The sequence below is a fragment of the Candoia aspera genome, chromosome 6 (genome assembly GCF_035149785.1).
Source record: "Candoia aspera isolate rCanAsp1 chromosome 6, rCanAsp1.hap2, whole genome shotgun sequence".
In the NCBI taxonomy this organism is placed as follows: Eukaryota; Metazoa; Chordata; class Lepidosauria; order Squamata; family Boidae; genus Candoia; species Candoia aspera.
In genome coordinates, this window is record NC_086158.1 from 47668225 (window position 1) to 47683453 (window position 15229).

Here is a 15229-nt window from a genome sequence, read left to right on the forward strand (position 1 = left end):
CCCACCAGATGATACTCTTTAAGTGTCAGGACCTGGAGCATGCTCCCCCTGCCAGATCTAATGGGATGGGATTGGTAGAAACAATTGGAGATAGGTGGTCCCCCACATATCCTGGTCCCATGCAGTGGAGGGCTTTATAGGTGACAACCAGCACCTTGAATTATACCTGGAAGCCTATGGGGAGCCAGTGCAACTCATGAACCAAAGGTACAACATGGACAGATTGAGGCACACCCAAAATTGCTTGCACCATTGTATTCTGGATCAATTACAGATTCCATTTGCTCTGCAATGGTTACCCCATTGCATTAAGCCAGGAGATGACCAAAGCATGAGTAACTGTGTGCAGCGCCTCCTGATCCAGGAAGAGGTACAATTGCACAGCACGAAAGTTGTGCAAAAGCCCTCTGGGCCACAGCTGGCTGTTTTCTTTGAATAGGAGCTGCAGGTCCAGGAGGATCCCCAAATTGCACACCGGTTCTGTCTGGAGTAATGCAACCCCATCCAGAACTAAAGATGGAAAATTACTGGATCCAGGAGGCCCTAAAACTCAAAGCCACTTACTCAGTCTTGCTAGTGTTTAGTTGGTCTGTTTCTCCCCATCCAGACCGCCCACAGTTATTTTCTTATGTTAGAAGTGTATAATGGTATGTTTTCCTTTTCAGCAAACACTAATACTTCTTATTCCCATGTTCATGGAATTTGTAACAAATCCCTTATAACAGTGTGGTGCTACAGTTGATTCACAGCAATGGGATTCTTATTACATTGTTCTACTATATTCTTTAACATACTAATGTTTGGTAACTGTTGTTAATATCATTTAAATGAAAAGGACACTTATGGATAGCTTCTTAATTTTATATAGCTTTTTTTTATATGCCCCTACTATCTCAACTTATTTAGCTTGTACATACGTACAATATATTCTGAATATTATTATTGCTTACTTTTAAGAATAACAATCTTACTCATGTTTATTCATAATTGAGACAATGTGGCTTATTCTCAGGTAAGAGTGCCTATACGGTAATTGCAGGTTAACTGCTTCAAAAAAAAAGTTTTGCTCTGTTTTCTTTTGATCTATTAAAATTGGTTTGATGTTTCTATCGCATAATCATTAATTTTCTGTTGCTGAGAACTTGGATGTTTATTTCTCACTTTTTTCTTTGTTATATGAATGTTCAGGGATTTATATTTAGAGTGGCAAAAGGGATACTATTATGTACAAAATGTTTATGTTGGGGAATACCCACAAAAAGTGGGTATATGAGGAAAAATGTGCAAAACAGTTTATCAGGAAAATGTTTATCCATGTTGGTGCTTCCAGAGAAGTGTAAACGCCAGTGTGTGGGAACTTTCAAGCAGATCTTTGTACAAACTGATATGGAAATTGCACGGATATGCTTAAAATGAACTGAGGAAACTTGAACTTGGCAGACACTGTGTTTCCTAAATATGTCAAGAGATGGGCTCCACTCTGGGCAGCATGGCATAAAACAAGGTGATGCACACAGCCCCAATCCATCCAAAGTCCATAACTGAGTAGTTATGGCCAATCCTGTTGACACAAAATGTGAATGCATTTTGAATTTTTCTCATGGGCTGACCTAGACAGCTAGCAACTCTGTGATACTACATAACAATGTGCATGATGGTCTAATCTGCAAAATGCATTCCAGATACCTGGAATGTTCTGCAAAATGTCCATACCAGGTAACTTACCTCTGAATATGTATCTGATTTTATATGTGGAGGCAACTGGGAAAGAGAATCTCCTTTACCAGATTGGGATAGTCTTCTTTTCCAATTTTGTCCTTTGCTCATTGGTTAATTACTGGGGGTGGGGGAGAGGTCCTTTTCTGTTGTTGATTTTTCGTCAAGTAGAAAATTGCTTATTTGAAGATGGGTTAGTTCTAATATTAGTCAGCTTCAGATTCAAGGAATATCTCAATCCGCCCATCCACCCCACCCCAAGGCCATGCACATTCTCTGCTTTTTCCTCCATCGGTGTCCAGCAGACAAGTAGCTGTGAACAGCCTCGAATTTAATTACCTGCCATACTCTGATGCAATTTTACACCAGGGACTGTAGTACATTTTAATATCATCTACCTAGTTTTGTGACACAAGAGGTGCAGCGCTGGTGTCAGTGAAGTAGGCCTTGCTGGGATGCTGCTGCTGCTAACTCTGGTTATCATGAAAATAACTGTGATTAAAAATAGGGGAATGCTAACTAGTACAAACGAAGAACAAGGGTTTGTTCAAAAGGAAATTGCTTATCTTGAGACTTGAAGAGGGATAGCAAGTGAATGTTATAACTAAGTTGTGTATGTAGAATGAAAGAGGGAAGTTTAAAAAAAGATAAAGGGAAACAGACTACGGATAAATGCAAACAAGCAAAACGAATCTGGTAATTGAAGATGCCTTATGAAATATATTGCAAAAAGAGTAGAACGGGAGCTAAAATTATTTGGGGTTTGGGGCTTGCTTTCCTTCAGTTCTGTAAAACGTCTTCAGAGTGGCATGAGTGCCACCTTGTGGACAACAATTAAGTATGGCTTATGCGCACAATTGTAAAGTGGCCTTCTCTAACCTGGTGATCTCCATGTCCGTAGAATTACAGTTTTTATCATACTCAGATACTGTGGCCATGCCATACCTGTGGTCCTATTTACAAGGGTTCGGTAGAGGTTTGTCTTGCATATATTGGATAGTATTCTGAGGCTGGCTTTTCCAGACAACCAGTCTGTCTGTCTCCCAACCCTTCTCAATCTAGTTGATAATGCATTTGGTTTTGGTTCTAGCTTTTTTGACTACTTGAAGATCTTTTTCAACATCAGGATGCATGGACAAATTTATATGTTTATGAATCTTTTGTTCACAGAAAACAATTAGCCAATTGTTGCCTGCCCTTTCTGGCAATTTGTTGTTATTTAGCCATTCAGTTGCTTTGGACTCTTCATGTCCTACAGTATGATCATAATTTCTCCAGGATTGTCTGCCATTAATTGCTTCTTTGAGCCTTCATAAGCTCCTGCTTGTGTTATCAGTGATAATACCTAGCCACCTTGTCTTGGGTCAACTTTGGGAACAATAGGCTTCGGCTGAATCCTGGTAAGATGGAGTGGCTGTGGGTTGGGGGCTCCTGGGTATCTGGGAACTTATCATCCTTGGCTCTGGATGGGGTTGCACTGCCCCAGACAGATCCAGTGCGGAACCTGTGGGTCCTTCTGGACTCACGGCTCCTGCTCGAAGAGCAGGTGGCAGCCATGGCCAGGGAAGACTTTGCGCAGCTTTGTGTTGTGCACCACTTATGCCCTTTCCTGGATCAAGAGTCACTCTGGTCAGTCACTCATGCCCTAGTCATCTCCCGTATAGACAACTGTAATGAGATCTACATGGGGCTACCCTTGAAGGGTATCCAGAAGCTACAGATGGTGCAGAATGCCCCTGTGTGAGCAGTCTTGGGAGTCCCAAGGAGGGCACACATAACATCATTGCTGCGTGAGCTGCATTGGGTGCCAGTCTGCTTCCGGGTCCAATTCAAGGTGTTGGTTATCACCTTTAAAGCCCTACAGGGCATGGGTCCAGCTTAGCTGAGGGACTGCCTCACCCCCGTGACATCGACCCATCCCACCCAGTCAGGCAGAGAGGGCATGCTGCGGACCCTGTCCATGAGGGATTGCTGATTGGCAGGGTCCAGGAGGAGGGCCTTCTCTGCCATCATGCCTGCCCTTTGGAAAAAGTTACCCCTGGAGGTAAGACAGGCCCCCACTCTCCTGGTCTTCAGGAAGGGGGTTAAAATCTGGTTATGCCACCTGGCTTGGGGTAGGAGGGGCAATAGCCATGCATGGAGGTGGTTGGCACCATGGTGATGCCAACAGTAAGATTTTGATTGGCCATCTTGTATTTATACTTTATATTTGTATTTGTATTTGTATTTTTATATTATATTTATATATATTTATATTTATATGTATATTGTATTTTTAATGATATGTTATTTTTATTATTGAAAACCACCCAGAGTCATTGCATATGAGTTGGGCAGTTGAGAAGTTCAATAAATAAATAAAATAAAATAAAATAAACTTTTTTTTATATTCTTCAATTTTCCCCCAACACTTAGGATCTTCCCTAGTCACTCTTGCCTTCATCCCAAATACTTTAATTTTAATTTTAATATTTAAATAGTTTTAGCTTCATTGTCTGTCCTTTCCTTGAGCTGCCTAGTTTTATTATTTTTAATATTGAGTTATTTGTTCCTTTTGATGTTCAAAGCATTGGGGGGGATGGGTGGTGATATAAATTTAATAAATAAATAAATATTCTCAACAATTTTCTCCAGCAATACGTTTCATTTTTCTTTATTCAGCATTTTTGAAGGTCCAGCTTTCACAGCCATAGGTTACAATTAGGAAAATAATCATCTTGATAAGACATACCTTTCTTGTCAGTGTGATGTCTCTGCACTTTAATATTTTGTCTATCTGTGGCAATAGCTTAGCACAAAGAACTGCCAGCCAGCCAGTGCTCACTGGTTATACAACAATTGGACAATAGAGGGGAAGTTCAACCCCCTCATGCTGGCATATTCCTGTATTTATGTATTAATATTCCTGCATTTGGACTCCTTTACTTACTATCCAACAGAGGTGTCCCCAGGGACATCAAAAAAATCAAAATGGCAGCTCAACCATGCAATCAAAACTGTACCCCTTTGTTCATACGTGTGGCACATTTATTTCGCATGCTACTACAGTGAGAACTGGGAGGTAGGAGGAAGTGGTATTTGCTGCCTTGAAATCTTATTTCTCCATACTTGTATAAATGCTATTGGCACAGAAACATATCAGAATTGGTCATAACTGCAAGCTCTCATGTGATATTGATGATCATCAGAGAGCTTATCTTAACAGGACTACATTTTAATCTGAAAGCCCTTATAGTCTGCCAAAGTCTCTAAATTCCTGTTCCTACAATCCAGTCAGCCACTAATTTAGTCAAATTTCAGTGATTCTGCCAGCACACAATCATACCAAATCATAAATATTTTGGAGATTCTGGAACCTCACCACTTTCTCCAGGACCTGCCTGATATCCCATGAATTCTTGCGCCAGGAGAGTATTGGCAAGGCTGCATGGCATTTGTAGTCCACCTCTGTTGGTCAGTGTGGCAGGGGTAGGCACTGTGTGGTCATAGTGGGAGGTATGTCCTTTGCTGTCAGGTTTTGACAGTGAATTTTGTAATACTGTAGAGAGACTTGCTTTTCAGCTGCTCTTTTTCTCCAGCTCTTTTTCTTGGAAGACTAGCTAGGCAAAACAGTCACTTGACCAGCGCTAGGAGTTCCTACAACATGTTTGACTGAGTGCAGGTAGTTTACCCCTGTGCATGACTGTGTCTATTGGGGACTACATTTAAAAATCTTGGGGTTGGATGAATGGACCAGTTAACTCTTTTTTGATGTCCCCATAACAACAAAGTATATTTGCCTTCCTCCCCTTGAGGATGTTGGGAACAGGGACACCTTTGTGTGTCCTTGGATATTTACATATTTCATGTCATTTGTGTTGTGTGTGTGTGTGTACCTTCAAGTCAGTGTTGACTCCCAGAAACTGCCTGGACAAGTCCCTGCACTTTTCTTGGCAAGATTTTTGGAAGTGGTTTGCCATTGCCTTCTTCTTAGGGCTGAGAGAAAATGACTGGCCCAAGGTCACCCAGCTGGGCTTTGTGTCTAAGGCAGGACTAGAACTCACAAACTCCCAGTTTCTAGCCTGGTGCCTTAACCACTGCACCAAACTTGCTATTTCACATCACAGATGCATTAATTCATATTTTTGGTCTATCCAGTGTCATCCTTGTTAGAAACAATCCTAACTGGAATAAGTATCACAGTCAACAGCAGTTAGATTCCTTAAAGTTTACCTAGTTTGCATGTTCAACATCTTATTTATTTATTTATTTATTTATTTATTTATTTATTTATTTATTTGATTTCTATAGCTGCCCATCTCAGCGAGTGACTCTGGGCAGCTTACAACAAATCTTTGATATCCAACAGTTTTGTAATAACATCCCAGTAGGATGGGATACTTTTACCTCCAAACTTCAAAAGAATCTGAAACAATGTTTTATTAAGCAAAGTAAAATAAAACCTGAGGGGGTGGAATCCGAAACTTTTAAAAGATCCATCAATCCATCAGTCCAAAGTGCCTTTCTATGTTCTTTTTAAAATAAAAGTGCCAAAGTGAAAATTTGAGTCTTATTTATTTGCAGGTAGAAGGAAACAAAGAAGAGTTGAAGCAAGCTGTGCCCTTCTTTTGCTCTTTGGGTCTCTCTCTCTCTCTCTCTCTCTCTGTGTGCGTGTGTGTGTGTGTGTGTGTGTGAGAGAGAGAGAGAGAGAGGTGGGGGAGAGTAGCAGGGCACCAGCTCTTTAATCTGTCACTCATGGCTCAGGCTGACAGGAGCTGTCCTGGTGGCAAAAAGCACTGATTGCTGATTTAAGGAAACAAAATAGCAGTTGTAATTACGGGCCCTGATAAGATAAGGCCTTCTGAGGGGAGGAGGGGAGAGTCCTGAGCCATCACCAGCCATTTACACTGAATTAGCAGCTGTCACTCATTCCATCCTGGGCAGGAGCGCAGTGGGAGCACCCTTTGTTCGATAATTTATCTGTAAGGTAGAAGAGCTAGAGGGTATCTTAGCCACAGAAAAATTCTCATTTCCTTCCCAAATTCTGTACTTATTGCACAACTGTGAATGGCTCCACACCTGACCTATGATAGGAAGATAGATGGTCTTCTCTCCCTTTTCACCCCCTTTTCTTCTGCCTAAGTGATATGAGAGACCTTCACTTGAGTTTTCACTGATTCACTGATACTCATGCCATGGCCTCCTGATCAGTGGTAACACTTGCAACCTGCATGTCCTCAGGAAAGCTATCCTTAATCTTCCTTAAATGAGTGAAGGAATAACACCTCCCTTTTCTTGTTCCCCTCCACTGCCGAGGACTTCTCTTATTATGGGCAACCTGTGTTTGAAAGCCAAGGGAACAATTTGCCTTAATAATGGAATGCCTATCTTATAGCTTTCTGAAACCAGTGCAGACCTGGATGATCTGGGAGTTATCAAGTGCTGAAAGGCTGACTTGGTGCTGTGTAGTCCAGTTCTGTGGTTCCTGTCTCAGCAATAATTTCTGCCTGAGTTCAATGGGATTAACTCCTAAGTAAGAAAGCAAAGATTGAAATCAAAGTGGTAGTTAGCTAATTAGATGGAATTGTAACAAAAACATTTCTCATTTCTCAATTCTCATGTTTTTGTTGTGTGGACCTCACTTAAATCTTCTACTTCTGATTTCATTCCTTGCAAGTGTTTTAATTATCAGTGCTTAGCGTATCCCTGTGAGGTCATTTGGCGTTTTGCTGTCTAGTTCTGAAATGGCTCTACAAAGGTTCTTCTCTGGTTTGAATCCCTAACATGTCTTTAGGAGAGGGGGTGGTTGTTCCTGCTCAGAATGTGTCCCTTAATATTCTTGCCCATCAGTGTTTTTATGCCCCTTTGCTATGGTTTCTTCTCTCAACTTTATTTTTTACATAGCCAATTGCACAGGGCCCTCAGTTGTTGGCAAGTTATAATAAACAAATCTCTTTCCCCCACTAAAAACAAAAGCACCAATCCCATACTGCTTTACTGGGAAATAAGCTCCACTGAACTCAGTGAGACTTACTTCAGATTAGACATGTCAGTGATTCAGCATTTAATTTCTTGTAATTAGGCAGAAGAATAAGACATATACAGGTGGCCTTTGTTTAACAATCATTCATTCAGTGACAGTTTGAACTTAAGCTAGTGCCGAATGAGTGGTAGTTACGACCTGACCTCATACTTGACAGCCATCACAGTGTCCCTGCAGTCACACGATTGTGATTTGCAACCTTCCCTGCCAGCTTCCTACAAGCAAACTCAATGGGGAAGCCAACAGGGAGTAGCGAGTCACAGTCACATGAGATCCTCGTTTAACTATGGCAAGTGGGACTGCTGGGACTGCTGTTGCTAAGTGGCGTGGTCACATGGTTTTTCGACTTATGACCGTGTTGCCTAATGATGGAGTTTCTGGCTCCAATTAGCATTGTTAAACAAGGATTACCTGTATCTGTTTGTTTATTATAGCATTCTATGTTGCTTAGTCCCAAGATTCTGGGCAGTGTACAACAGTATCAGGTGATACCTCAATTGTTTTAATTAAAACCCAACAATAAAATATATGATGGCTCCCAAACACTAAAATCCTGCCTAAAGAGGAAGTGTTTCAGTATCTTCTTCAACACTAGAAGAAAATGTTCCATTGTACAGGGGCTACCACAGAGAAGGCCTGCTTTCTGGTCCATACTACTCTCACTTCTTGCCAAGGCAATACCTTAATCCTCTTGAGATGCCTTTACAGAGCAGGCAGACTCAGACTGGATCAGACAGTCTGTTATGTAACCCGGTGCTGTGACATTTATGTGCAATTTCTTCTGCTCCTTGCAATGTATATGTACCATGCTCTGGAATGTGATTGATTCCGTCACCAATACGAGGAAGACATTCATCCCTAATCAAAGAAAGTAATCAAGCCACAATCTGTGCTCTAAGACATTTAAGCTTTGTTTAGGTTTACATGTCTCTCTCTCTCTCTCTCTCTCTCTCTCACACACACACACACAGTTTGTTTAGCAGCAGAAAATACCACTGGGTCTGATAACCTGTTTCCACAATGTTTTCCTTGTACCCATTTCTTTGTCCAGTTTAAAGGTTGTCTCTTCTAGCTACTCCATCAGAGCTCTCTAAATGATGTACAAGATGACTAAGTACGGTAAATGGATATGGTATATATTGAAAAGCCTCTGTTTTTATGCTTCCCAGTGATCAAATTTCTAACAGAAAAAAAATAATACCCTAAAAAAGAAGCAAAACTTCCAAAACATGATAAAATACACAGCAGAAAACCTGACCGTAACTAGTACCTATAAAAGCGTATTTGGACAAGATCTTTTAAAAGTAAGATTTTAAGACTGAAAAGTCTGAGAAAAACAAAAAAGTCTTCCCAACACACAAAAAGGGGCCAAAGTTAACAGCACCAGTTAAATTTCTCTGAAGAAGGACATGCTTCTGTGCCATCTCTGAAAAGGCTGCCTTTGCAAATACAAAAATAAATAAATTAACCAAGGCAGACAGTTTTCAAAATGCTGCATCTGAATGAGAACAAATGAACCCACACAATGCTTATTCATCTGAAAGCTTTGGGAAGTTAAGATTTACACCTGCTTTTTGAAAGCCAGTGAAGGAGGGTGTCACACAGACCTCTTTGAATCAGTGAAACAACTTCCAGAGATCAGCCACTTATATTTTCTTACTGTATGAAGTTTGGCGCCATGGAGTCCTTGGTGCTCTCTGAGCTTGGTTGTCTGCTTGCAGACGTTTCATTACCCAACTAGGTAACACCACCAGTGCGAGTGAGTGTGGTGTTTGCTCCCTGTCTATATGCAGCGGCTCCATACAGAAGTATGGAGCCACATAAGGCTATTTCCTTGTATAGGAGGATAGCTTTTCTTACTGAGGGCCCCTTCCAAATACATGGGTTTCAACTTTCAGACTGTTCTAGCCAGCACAGCCATTGCTGAGAATGTACACATCTGGAGGATACTTACATTGAGGAGTGCTGGGGTACATTCTCTATAGTATGTATTGGAGAAGCTACTCTAATATCTCTTTTTAATTTTCAATTAATATTAGCATTCTGATTCCTTGTTGCTCCTTTCTCCAAAGAAATAGCTGATTTAACAGTCATCATTTCTGGAAACAGCTGAAATGTTGTTACACTTTTAGAAAGAAAATTATGTGGCTTCTCTTATTATTATATTCCTATTGGGAGGTGATTGAAAATTTACATTTTAGCTAGAATTCAAGTGTTGCTAAACAGGGGCATCTATGGGGGGGGGTCAAAAAGTTAACATGGTGGCCACAATTGTGTGACTGAAGCTTTGCCCCTTTTATATACAGTATGTCACATGTTAAATAGAGGCAGAACTTCAAGTGCACGGTTGTGGCTGCCATCTTGACTTTTTTGACTCACTCCCATAGATACTACATCACAAAGTGTTATGAAGGGGTATATTTAATGGTCCAATGAATTCTCATAATGTGTAGTCCCCTCAAAGTCACAATGGACATCCCTGGAGATAGAATACAGAGTTGAGAGCTCTGGATTCATTTAAATGGAAATACCTTTCTTTTCATTTTTTTTTTTGGTTTTTGTAAAAGCTTTGACAGATATCTATACTTTACATACAAATTGCCTGGAATTATACTGCTTTCATGGAGTCTGCCCCCCCCCGTCTTTTTTTGTTTTGTTTTGTTTTGTTTTGTTTTCTGCATCTGAGATTCATATTTCCAAAGTTTTGGCTTTGGAACAGAATGATGAGAAAAGAGCTTTCAATGTCAAATTCAGTCTTTACTCATTTATCCAGCTGCCTGGGGGAGGGTAACCCAACATTTAGATAATCTGGTTTGGATTGAAGAGAGAGAGCTGTTTATAAAGTGTTACCTTGGTAAAGAGAAAATAATAATGAAGTCTTATCCCAACCTTAAAAGCTATCAAACTTATTGTGGTTAATAAAAAGTTAATCTTTAAGGTGACAAGACTTCTTCAGGCTATTGCAGGTTGGCCCCACACATCTTTCAAAGAGTTGCGCTTCGATCTGAGCCGCTTAAAACTGAATGTACACTAGATCTGAAATGGCTTTTGCTTCCCCCAATAAAGAGAAAACCCTAGCCATGTGCAAAGGCCAAGGTACCTGGAAGGAAAGGCTCTGTGTCTTACATGCCCCTGCACCTTCCTCTGTTTCCAGTGAAGTTAGCAAGGCTGCCCCTTTGGGCCTTCTCAGCGTGCTGAGCAGATAGAGTTACCTCTCAAACAGAAGCCGGGCGGCTTCTGTTGTTTCTAGCCCTCTAGCTAACTGTATCCTTGCTTGATCTTGGCTTCAGCAGACAAGAGGAGTTATTACTTTGGAACACTTGAATGGTTTTCTAGGTGATAATGCCACCAGTTTTCTCCCCCCACCCCCATCACAAAATCTGGCTTAGCCAGCCTTAAAAGGAGAGTGAGAGAAGTCCTAAGCGGATAATGAGACTTAGCAAAGATAATAGGTTTGGTGGCTTATTTATTTGTTTAGTAGCGTGTTTTTCCTCTCCCGAAACTCTTGTTCTTTACCCTAATCCTGTTAATGTCTGTCACTTGCTGCAGTTAGCTTGCATGGACTGTCTCAATCCACAAAACCAGATTTCCACAGCCCGGTGCATAACGATTCAAGTCCGGCACCTTGCTTCAACTGCTGCAGTGGGGTAGTGGTAAGAACATCCAGCCTCCCCTAGTCTAGAGCCATGTGGATCTGTTGGACCAATTCCTATCATTTATTTATTTATTTGTTGAATTTTATTACCACCCATCCCCCCACAAAGGAGGGAAATCATCCTTAATCTGCAGCAGGCCTGTAGAAGGTAACATTCAAAACACCTGGCAGGCCTGACAGCATAGGCTAAAACTGCAGCTGATATTGCCTGTGAGTGTTGAACGTGACAAGCCATTTGGTTTTCAGTGTGTGAACACTTTTTCCCCAAAACAGTGGGCCACTGGCATTACCAGAAACAAAATTACACAGGGGGAACAAAAACACCTGCTCCAGAAGTTAGCACTGTGGATTCTAAATTCCAAATTAAGGAGTTGCACAAGAAACTGTTAAGTTATAATGGAAAAATTACAGTATATCTGAATGTATTTTCCCATCATCCAGTAATGGATTCTTATATGCTGTTTACAGAATGCCCTTTTGACAGGTATGGAGCGTATCTGTTTTCTGCTATAACATTGTTCTATGCTGAGATTCACAGGATGACCCAAGAAAGTGAATGTAAAAATATCAGTTATTATACTCTTATTATTGTCTATAGCCTCTGGGACTGACCCATGACAAATACCTTTATTTCTGGCAACCAAGGTGCTAATATAGGACAGCCTCCTGCTTGTGCCTTCTGTTGACAGAACTATGGTTTGGGTACAATAGGATCAGATTTCAGCAAAATACAGTTGCTTTCCTTGAGTTGGTGAGGGGGAAGAAGGAATGCAAGTGTCTCCCTTCCCAGCTTAGTATCTTACACTGAGTCTTACTGTGATCATTTTGAAACTAATTGCATCTTCTTCATACTTACAGATCTGTGGTTCCTGAATGCCATGATCTAGCTAAGGCTGGGCCTCAGGACCAAAGTCCAGGGCTCCCAATATCGGGGGGGGGGGGTGTTCCAAAAGAATTGTAGGAAATGGGCAAACATGCCCAGACAGATATGTCAATTAGCAAAGACATGTTGGGTTGCATCCTGGCAGCTGCTGCTCTCCTTCCCCCCTCTTATTTTATACTCTTGATAGCTAAGTGCACCATGTACATAGTTAGACATGCTCATCTTAATATTTTTATTTAAAAAATAGGTCATTTCTTCCCACAACTAAATGATGTGTATTCCAAAGTAATGTGCATGGCTATGTAAAGGCTGGGGGGGCGGGAGGCAGGGAGACCCTAAGTTGCTGACTGCATCAAGTAATTCTTAATGAATGGTTTAACTCTTAAGCAGAAAGGATGGGGAACCTATGGTCAGATCTTTTTGGATTCCAATTCCCATCAGCCTCAGCCAGCATGACGAGTACATCAGATTGATAGGAATTATTGTCCAACAGCCATGGAAGTGTTCCACAGAAGTCCCATGCTTCTGCTGTGAACAGCCTGGAACCAATATACTGTAGTTGAAGGCATTCCTGTATGAAGCCACCTCTCTTTAAAGATCAACCAAAGAGGGCCTCCTCTGAGTGGGGGCTTCTCTGTGGTAATACCAGATTAAGTGTAAACAAACATCTCTTCTGACATGTACTTGTTTGTGTCATTGAGTTATGCCATAAAACTCTCTGCTCTTTGAGGATTGCTTTGTTTTTATTGTGATGGGGTCAATATTTTGGGATCAATACTGGGGACCCATATTGTAAGTCAATCGTTTTGGAAAGATAGCATATAATAGTGTGAAATAATAAAAATATTTTCCCTGTATTCCTTTGAACAGTTTTTATTTGGAGTTTGCTGTGTTTCTTTTTGAGCTGGGGTAGACAATCTCTTGGTGGCCAAGGGCCATGCTTAATATTGGGGTTTGTGTGTAAGATCTGCAAATTGTGAGGGGCTTACAGGTGTGGGCAGAGCTGGATTTATAGGGGAGTTTGGGGTGTTTTCTTTCTTTTTTAACTTTGAGGACTTACACAACTGTTTTCATTTCTTTCTTTCTTGAACATGAAGAGGGATTTTGCAGTTTTCAGCAGTCAAGGCCAGAGAGGGCTCTGAGAGCTGTAGTTGCAGGTTGCTCACCCCCTTGTTTTATGTAGTCTTACCAAGCTTGGTGAGCTTCAGTTTATTGGACAGCAACTCCTAGGGTCCCTATCTGCATGTCTGATGGTGATCATCATGTTGGGAGAGGCGACATGCATTGGAAGCAAGGTATGTTCCTCCTTGTCTCTGCTTTGTCACCTAAGAAGATAAGAACGATCTTCTGAATCACATACTTTAAGGGGTGCCTCAACAACTTACTTGTTGCCCCAGGGGTTCAGATAGCTTCTGAAAGCCTAGAAGCAGTAAATGAAGATTTCTCCATTCATTTGTTCCCAGTCCTTGATCTTCAGAGGACATCTTTCCCCATGGAGTTTCCATTTCTGCACAATAATTGGGATATTGAAAGACCTACCTACATCTTGCAATAATGAAATTAATTCATTATACATTGGGTCAATTCACACATTGCACTAAACCATAATGTTGTTTATTTGCCTTTGCCTTAGTGTGATGTGTGAATCCACTCATTATGGCTTAGCATTGTGAATGAACCAGGCCACTACAACTTGTTCAAGAACTTGTTTTTGTTCTGTTCCATTTTTAAAACCTGTCTTAGCATTATGTATGAATGTAGAAATTGTATGAAGTACTTGAATTCAATTATTTTCCCTAACTACTACCTAATAAATTATTTTGCTACTGGTAATTTCAAGCTCCTTTTGAGCCAAGGGAATTCAGTTTGCTTCATTTGCTCCCCCCCCCCCCCGTTATATTTCCTCTGTCCAGTTAGAAAAGCTTCCTTGTTCTGGAGGAAGAGAAGCAGTTTGACCATTCTTACTGTATTTTAATCTTCAAAGTGGTTAATTTCTGAAATGCAAGAAGGTTCAAGCTTGTGTGGAAGCTCAGCCTCCATTCTCTTGCCCACTTCTTTTCCTCGTAACTATGCATTGTTTGGGGGAAACGGCCTGTCCTGGCTTGGAGGCGTTGAATGGCTTCAGGTGTCACATGGCTGTACCACACCATTAAAACCAAGTTCCAGGGCTGAAGAGCAGGGGTTTTTTTTGGGGGGGGGATGTTTGTGTTCCTCTATGTAGTCCTAGGATGAGGAAGCCATTACTGGTCTTTGTGGGTATGTGGTATGGCTCCACACATGCTCACTGTTAACAAAGCACCATTGGTTAGTCAGGCACATCATGTGTGGGCGTGCATGTCCATATATCTTAGCTACTGCGCTTCCTATGCACGTTTTAGTGCTTCAGGGGACTTGCTGCTTTGAGGAATTTCTCTGGCAGCCTTGGATGTAACTGGAGGAAATGTTAAATACTCAGCGGCTCTGGAAAACCAGAAGTGTCCTAGTTTAGCTCTGGCGTTTCTTGTTCAGCCCCTTCTCCTTTAGCCCCTTCGAGGCTCCTTCCGAGACGCAACCCCGAAACCCCGGAGGAAAGCCGGCATTCCTGCGCGTTTGCTGGGCTTCCTCAGCGCCGCCCAGGTGCACGCCGCGCGGTACTTTCGCGGGGTTTCTCTACGGCCTGCTCTCCCCCTTTACTCGTCTTCTCTCCCAAACCGCTGGATTACTGCCCACTTCTCGAACCGGTCGCACAAAGCAGATGCTCGGCCACACTCGTCAGGCATTACAGGGGCATGCCACCTTTCCGCTGAAAGGAGCGCTCGAGGTTTACCTAGCCTGTGAACAATACTTTTCAGCGGGAAATCACGGCAGCTTGTACACATACTAGAAACGGCCTTCACCCTCAAACTTGTTTCCGTGCCTGTCCGTCGCGGTCGTCGGTGTTACACTGATAGACAAACTGCTCGTACGAAAGGTA